Here is a 9154-nt window from a genome sequence, read left to right as displayed (position 1 = left end):
TAACTCTCTCCATCCTACTAACAGTTATTCAAGTAGATTATTTTCCTTCACCTATTTCCTTATTAATAGACAAACACTTATATACTGAGAACATACTTATCTGGCATCCTGCTGAAATTAGTCCTTGGACTTCTGCTGATTTTAATCTTTATAAATGATCTAGAGGAAGGAAATGACTGTGAACTAGCTGGAATTGCTAATCAGCCAAAATTGCAGGGGAGGAGAGAAGTAGAGGAAGCTACAACCAAACACAGGCAGGGTTCAATATGCCCCATAGCTAAGTGGGTATGTGGTAAATGGAATATAATAGAGAACCTTGTGAAGAGCCCCGTACATCGGGCCAAAACGATTAAGAAATAAGTAATGCCATTCAGTTGAAATGCATGAAGTTTGGGGCATAATTATGGATCAGTCACTCCAAAAGGGTATGAACTGTGTGAAGCTTCAATTAGACCAGAAAAAGGGATAAAACTCACTAATACGGCACACTTGGGAAGAGATTTGCATTTCAATTTATTTTAACTTTCATAAAAAAAAAGAGAGGAAATGAAATAAGATATCAGGATTTACTGTCAGAGATTTATCTAATAGACTGGAATGTGTGTGTGTGTGTCTGTGTGTGTGTTTGGAGTTTAATGTACAATTTAATAAATTCTGATATATGTTTACACCCATGTAACTAGTACCTCAATCACCACATACATCGTTCCATCAACCTAAAAAGTGTTCTTGATTCCCCTTAAAAGCAATCTCCCTTTCCCCATAGGCAACCACAGTTCTTATTTCTATCTCCATAGATTTATATGGAATGTTCCAGAATTTCATATATATGGAATCATACAGTTTGCACTTAGTATTTGGCCACTTTCACTGAGCATAAGGCTTCTAAGATTCATGCATACTGTTGGGTTTATCAGTATTTCCTATTACAATTTGTTTATCCATTCTCTAATTGATGGACACTCTGTTTCCAGTTGGGAGCTCTTTTTTTTTTTTTTTCCTTTAAAGCTTCTTTGAATTTTCTTACATATTTCTTTTTGGACATGCTTCAGTTTATTTTAGAATTGGGTCATAGGGTAGGTATATATTTAACACTTTAAAAAATAGCCAGAAAGTTTGGCAAAGTAGTTGGACTAATTTATATTCCTACCAGCAAAGATGGAGTTGTAATTAATCCATGTCCTTGCCAACATTTTGTGTTGCAAGTTTTTACATTTTAACTATTCTACTTGATGTGAAATTATTTCTCATTTTAAAATTTAATTTGTAGTAGTAGTCTATGAAGACTAGACATGTTAAGCACCTTTTTGCATGCTTTGGGACCACAAGTCTTATGTTAGTTATAATTGAGTTTTTGTGTTTTCATTATTTATTAAAAGGGAGAAATATATATATATATATATGTAGTACTTTGTCAAGTATAAATATTGCAAATATTTCTCTAGTCTTGCATTTTCTCTAAAACTTGCATTTTCATATCCTTAACAAAATGTCTTCAGATAGAAGGTTTTATAGACAAACAAATTGGAGTTTTTGTTTATAGACAAACAAATTGAGGAAAATTGAAATAATGTACATAAAGTCCTTGGCCTATGGTTAAATAACTATTAGTAGGAATAGAAGTAGTAGCAACCATAGCATTATCTTCATCTTCATTAGCAGTTCTATGAATTAGCTAAGTTACATTAGGCAAAAGAAGACAAAACTCTCCAACGTTAATATTGTTTTCAAATTCTTTTACAAAACTTTCTGATTTTCCTTTCTTTTCTCTTTTCTCTTTCATATAAATTCCAGAAACAACTTATCAATTTCTATTTTTAAAAAGCCTGTTTGGATTTTTATTAAGATTGTGTTGAATCTATAAGTCAACTTCTGGAGACTACCATCTCCAATTCACAAACACAGCATCTCTCTCTATTTAGTTAAGGCTTCTTTAATTTCTCTAGTAATAATTTGTGTAGTTTTCCATGGAGAAATTCTTCTAATACATCACCTTTGTTCTGGAGTTCTTGTTTTCCTGGAAAGACAAGTTTGCATCACAATTTGAGACCTCCTCTTGCCAGATATTGGCTCTCCTGTTTTCATTTTCTAGGTATATTAATATACCTTTTGCTCTTCTAACTCCATCTCAGTGTCGGTATCTTGGAAAATTAACAGATACAGTTGTTCAAATCTCCCAGTATCTTTGTGTATTTGTGTAATTTTCTGTTTATCTATGTCTGTTTTTCTTAATGCATTTTGAATCTCAGTAAGGCCATACACATATGTGGTTATTGTTTCCTTTTTTTTTTTAAAGATTTTATTTATTTGACAGAGAGACAGTGAGAGAGGGAACACAAGCAGGGCGAGTGGGAGAGGGAGAAGCAGGCTTCTTCCCGCCAAGGACTCTGGGATCATGACCTGAGCCGAAGGCAGACGCTTAACGACTGAGCCACCCAGGCGCCCCTGGTTATTGTTTCCTAAAGAATTGAAAATGTGTTCCTTTTTATCTCTGGAAAGACACATTTGGAGGCCCATTTTCCTGTTATTAACATAGACATAGCAGTTGTCTTTTATGTGCAGTGCATGTGGTATATCTTTTTCTATCCCTTTATTATTCAGTCTGTCTTTGGTTTTATATTAAAATATGTGCTTTTCAGACAGGATGGAGTTGGGTGTCTCTTATCTAGTCTGATAATCTCTGCTTTTTAATTGGAATGTTTGGCATATTTACACTTTAGTTACTTACTGATATATTTAGTCTATTGGCCTATCATTTTGCTATTTATTTCTCTTTGTTTCTCTGATTTTTGTTCCTATTTTCCTCTTTCCCTGACTTCTTTTGGGATGATTGAGTATTTGCATTCATTTAGTATTTCACGTTATTTCATCAATTTATTTTTTAGCTACACTCATTCATTGCTGTATTTTTTAGTGGTTGGTGTAGACATTACAATATTAATTCTTAACTTGTCACAACCTTTTTATAGTTAATATTGTACCACAATATATAAAATCTAAAAATCTTAAATCAATATAACTCCATTTACTCCTCAGTTTTTGTGCTGTTTTGGTACATACTTTGCAGCAGTAAGCTAGTTGTCTTTTAAACATTTTTAGAAGATATTGAAAATCTTGTATATCATTTCTTATAGAGCAGATCTGCTGTAGTAGTTTTTACCTTTCATTTATCTGAAAGTGTCTTTATTTGGGCTTTCAATTTTGTAAGGTATTTTCACTGGGTATAAATTCTTCGTTGACAGGTTTTTATCCCTTTCATCCCTTTTAAAGATAACCATTCCATTGTCTTCCAGCCCCTATTGTTACTAATGAGAAGCCAGTCATCATTTTACCCTGTTGAGTGATGTATCTTTTTACTGTGGTAGGGTTCAATTTCTCTCCCCCCCACCCCCTCTGGCTTTCAGCAATTTGCCTATGATATGTTGAAGTGTTATGTTCTTATTTACACTGCTTAGGGTTTGTGGGGTACCTTGGATTCTTATATTTATATTTTTTACCAAATTTGAGAACGTTTTAGAGATTCTTTTATTTATTCCAATATTTCTTTGGGCTCATTTTTTTTCTCTCCTTTTTTATGGATTCCAAGTATAGGTATGTTTCCTAATATCATCCCAGGAGCTACAGAGGCTCTGTTTATTTTTTCCTTCCTTTTTATTTTTGCACATTGCACAATTTTTTCATCTGTTTTTAAGTTCACTGACCCTTTCTTTTTGTCCATTTTATTAATTTTATTTAATGTACTGGACTTTTCAATTTTGCCATCTCTATGGGGCTCTCTTTTATAATGTTCTTATCTCTCTCCTTTGACATTCTATGGGCCCTTTTATGTTGAGGTCTTTCTTCTTTAACTCCAGGAAGTTTATTTTGCATTTCTCAAAATATTTCTTCCTATGAATTTAAAAAATTTTTTTCATGTTCTGGGAATATTTTTATCTTTTCACTTAGATTTTTCAATATTCCTTTACTTCCTTGTTTCCTTCTGGAACAATTCCTCAATCTAGTCTTATTGTTACAAATACAAGTGTATGTACCTCTCTATTCCCAAATCTACTCTGTTATCATTCCCACTATTCAATTTTCATTCCAATAGTTCCACCTGATCCCATTTTTGTTTCACATTGTCAATCTTTTTCTATCTCCTGTAACATAATTATTTTGCCTTTTTATTATACTTATTTTTAATTCTTGATCTATATATTCTGATGTTTCTGCTTCCAACTATTAGAGAGATTCAGGATCTGAGAAAAGAAAGTCTTCTTAGATTGAATTTTACCAACCCTAGCTGTTGGGGCAGAGTGAGGGATGCTCAGTCCTAAATGTTTACCCAAACTCTGTACCCCAGCAAGATTTTTCCAACAATATTGGCTATTGAGCAAATTTCTGCAATCAAGTGGAAGAGGAAGAATGTCTTATGGCATATTGGAGAAAAAAGATAACTGAACATAAGCAGCTTTCCTGCAGTTTATGTTCTCCTTATCTTCTGATCAACCTTCTACACATGACTGGAGCATTCAACCCCTAGTTTTTATTGTTGTTGTTGTTGTTGTTTTATTATGTTATGCTAGTCACCATAGAGTACATCATTAGTTTTTGCTGAAGTGTTCCATGATTCATTGTTTGTATATAACACCCAGTGCTCCATGCAATACGTGCCCTCTTTAATACCCATCACTGGGCTAACCCATCCCCCCACCCCTCTCCCCTCTAAAACCCTCAGTTTGTTTCTTGGAGTTCATAGTCTTTCATGGTTCATCTCCCCCTCTGATTTCCCCCCTTCATTTTTCCCTTCCTTCCACTAATGTCCTCCATGCTATTCCTGATGTTCCACAAATAAGTGAAACCATATGATAATTGACTTTCTCTGCTTGACTTATTTCACTTAGCATAATCTCCTCCAGTCCCATCCATGTTGATGCAAAAGTTGGGTATTCATCCTTTCTGATGGCTGAGTAATATTCCATTGTATATACATCTTCTTTATCCATTCGTCTATTGAAGGGCATCTCAGCTCTTTCCACAGTTTGGCTATTGTGGATATTGCTGTTATGAACATTGGGGTGCATATGGCCCTTCTTTTCACTACATCTGTATCATTGGTATAAATACCCAGTAGTGCAATTGCCGTCAACTCCTACTTTGAAAGAGATTTCTCTCCCTAGAAAAACTTCTGTTGGTGGTGATGTTGTTTTCTGGGTTCTGTTACCTTTTATAATTTCTCTAGGGTTGATTTTGGGGGAAAAATAGCCATTTATTCTAATTTTTATTCCTGGTCAAGTATCAGATCACCATCTTCTCACATCTTTACCTTACAACTAGCACATTTCCTGGAATATAATAGATATGTAAGTGCTTTTGATAAGTCCAGTCATATACTCTTTTCACCTTGCATCTCAGGGGATTTGACTTCTTGAGGGTTTTCTTTTTTCTGACTGTTCTACTCTCCCTAAGTCAATCCAAGCCACCCTCAATTTTAACACATAGTTTCTAAGCTAGGTTCCATAAATTTTACACATATTATACCTGCCTCAATGATTTTATAACACAAGATTTACTATGGTTATTCCCTTGGGTTTATATAGAACAGACTATTTTAGCTAGAGAAAATATGATTTTAATCAATTAGGTCAGTTGATTGCTTATGCTGAGTCCCACAAGAGAGTAAAATTGACATTTATTGTTAATTGTTGAAAATTGCATTTAGTACCAGGGAATAAATGCAGGTTTTGTGTGCTTGTGCATATGTGTATGTGGAGGAGGCAGTTGAGGAAGACAAGACTCACATGTCGATGTTCCTTGAAATTAACTTGTGAAAAGAAAGTTGTCTTTAATGTATTCAGTTTAGAGGGTCAGAAACTATTTTAATTTCTTAATTGTGAAATATCCATAAAAAGACCATAAGCACTATAACCCACATAAAGACATACAAAATTATGTTCTTTAGATACTCCCTATATTATTCATCCAGATCTCATCCCCTTACCTACCCACTGTGGGTTAAGCAGTATCTTAACTTCAATGTCTATTATTTCCTTACTTTATTTTATAGTTTTCCACCTGTATATGTACCCTAAGCAATATTAGTGTTTAAAAAAATTAAGTTAATGAAATCATATTGTAGATATTCTTGTATGAGTAACATCTTTAGCTTAACATATTTTTAAAAGTAATCTCTATACCCAACGTGGGGCTTGACTAACATATTTTTCTAATTCATATTAATACAATAGTTGTAGTTTTTTTTTCATTTTATTGAAATAGATTATTTTCTTACATGAATATATTATTTACTTATCTACTCTGCTATTTATGGACATTTAGTTATTGGACTTAGGCTAATATGTACAATACTACTACAATCACTCCTCTATGTGTCTTCTATACAAACACAAGAATTTTTCTAGGGAGAACTCCTAGGTTGTAAGTTATCTGCATGCTACAATTTACTAGAAAGTGCCAACACAGAAACAATTATTTTGTGATTTGCTGTATCACCTCCTAATTTCCCAAGCCAACTCCTCTGTCCTTATTCTTAGTCTAGAGGGCCCAAATAAATCATTAAACAGAACTCATTCCTTATCATTCTTTATCACTTATGCTATCCCCAAATCAAAATTCTATTAGGGAGGAGTACTGCATAATTAGACATGATTCAAAAAATCAGTGCATGGTTAATTTGATCATTTTGGTATTCTTTTACAACTATGCCTCACTGCCCAATTTATCCAAATATAGCAATTGATAGACAGCTAAATTAGATTCCCAAATATGTCTCAATGCTTCAGTCATATTTCTTTTCCATGGACGTGTAGACATCTGGTCTCTACAAAGCAGAACAGAATGAATTTTTTACATTTATAAAAGACTATAATTTTGTTTATGGGTTTTCACACTGAAGGAAGATCTCCACCAGCAAAGAGATTTTTCACATTGACATCTATCATTTGCAGGGATAGATGATGGAAGAGAAGAACTTATCTTCACAGATTCTTTCAGAGATCTGTGAATTTGGCTTTTTGTCTCTTCTTATATGACATGCCCAAATTATGTTTCTCTAAGTATTATTTGTATATATTAACAGTATGCTAACTTCATCATAAAACTCATTTAATTTGAAAGTTTACTGTCAGATTAATAATATCTTCAAGAGGGAGTGCAAAAAATGATGTGCACACATATTCACTACCTCAAAATTTCATTTTTTATCCACAAAATTACATATTATGTTTTTCTTCAGTAATGCAATGAAAGCTCCAGTGTAGGCCTTGCTCACATACAGTCTAAAGATCCTATTAGTCTATGTTTGGCCATTAGCAGATATCTCATTTGTCAAAATATGTGCATACATATGGATTCTTATTACAAAGGTCAGCAAAATACTGCCTGTGGACCAAATCTGATGTATCGTCTGTTTTTGTAAATAAAGTTTTATAGGAACACAGGCACGCCCATTCATTAACACTACCTATGGCTGCTTTTGCATGTTAATGCAGAGTTGAGAGTTAAGAAAGAAGCCATATAGCACACAAACCTAAAATACTTACTATTTGGTCCTTTACAGAAAAAGTTTGATGATGCCTGCTCTAGTACATCAAGATTGACAGTATAATTTAAAAGAATACAGGAAGAAAAAAAATAGTTTCTGAATTTCCTTCTTAATCTTGTTTCCTTTCATGGTTCCTTTCACTTTTTTTCTTAATCTAATTATGTGCTTCTTGATGTTAAATTGCCCTTTTAAAAACTTAGTGGGATTTTGACTGATAGATGTTTGAGATCTGATTAATAATTAGTTTCCCCATTGTAGTAGTCATTTGAGCTATTCACCAAATACTCTGATTCTTTCCCTTCTGGGCACATAGTAGGATTCTACTTCTTCACTGACTTGAAATAAAGTATAGTAATGTAACTTAAGTTGTCCAAGAAAATATGAATAGAAATAAGATAAATGTTTTTTTCTGGGCAAAAGCACAGAATTTCCAACTTAATTTTTTCCCACTTTTGGGGGCACCCCACATGACCATGAGGATCAGAGTCCCTTTTGCTGATATGTAAAGATAACAAGTGAAAAATAAACTTTATTGTTTTAAGCCCCTGAGATTTGAGGTCTACTCATTACCAGAAGTGTAACTGAACCTATCTTGATTGATATGTAACTGGTTCAAGAGGTGGGATGTTGCCATTATGACAAAAGGTGGTTGGCAAAACAACAGTTTTTAGAGAGTGGGAGGACAGTAATCACTGATAAGCAGTTACAAAAGACTTGATACAATTCTCACCTATAATAACTTGAGAGACAGATAATGTTCCAATGAGCTTATAGCTTTCGGTATTCCTGGAAAACAGCATGCTAAAATTATAAATTAGTGATTATAGGATTCTTTTGACAAAATGATAACAGATACATGTAAATTCAGATAACAAATGGTCAGTTATCAAACAGTATTGGAAGAGAATATAAAAATATCCAAAATTTAGGGACATACCAGTGTCAAAATTACAAAATGATTATTAGAAATTATGTAAGTTTTGGGGCACCTGGGTGGCTGTTGTTAAGCATCTGCCTTCGACTCAGGTCATGATCCCAGGGTCCTGGGATGGAGCCCCCGCGTCGGGCTCCCTGCTCTGCGGGAGGCCTGCTTCTCCCTCTCCCACTCCCCCTGCTTGTGTTCCCTTTCTCTCTGTGTCTCTCTCTGTCAAATAAATAAAATCTTAAAAAAAAAAGAAATTATGTAAGTTTTAAACATTTAAAAAATATTTGTAGTGTGAATAGTCGCACTCTATTTTTTAGGACTTTTTTTTTAAAGATTTTATTTATTTATTTGAGAGACAGAGAGTATAAGCAGGGGAGTGGCAGAGAGAGAGGGAGAAGCAGGCTCCCCACTGAGCAGGGAGCCCGATGCAGGGCTCAATCCCAGGACCCTGGGATCATGACCTGAGCCAATGGCAGACACTTAACCAACTGAGCCACCCAGGCTCCCCAATTTTATAAGACTTTTTGACAGTATTTCTATTTCAACATTAAAGTCTGTACACTCACATTTATTCTTCTCTTTCCCTGAAATTTCATTTAAAGGATAATAATGGGGGCACCCGGGTGGCTCAAGCGGTTGAGCGTCCAACTCTTGATTTTGGCTCAGGTCCTGAGATTGAACCCCAC

This window comes from Mirounga leonina, unplaced genomic scaffold (assembly GCF_011800145.1).
Source record: "Mirounga leonina isolate KUSES-001 unplaced genomic scaffold, KU_Mleo_1.0 Mir_125, whole genome shotgun sequence".
Lineage (NCBI taxonomy): Eukaryota > Metazoa > Chordata > Mammalia > Carnivora > Phocidae > Mirounga > Mirounga leonina.
The sequence above is the reverse complement of the archived record's forward strand: the minus strand, read 5'-3'. Positions refer to the sequence as shown.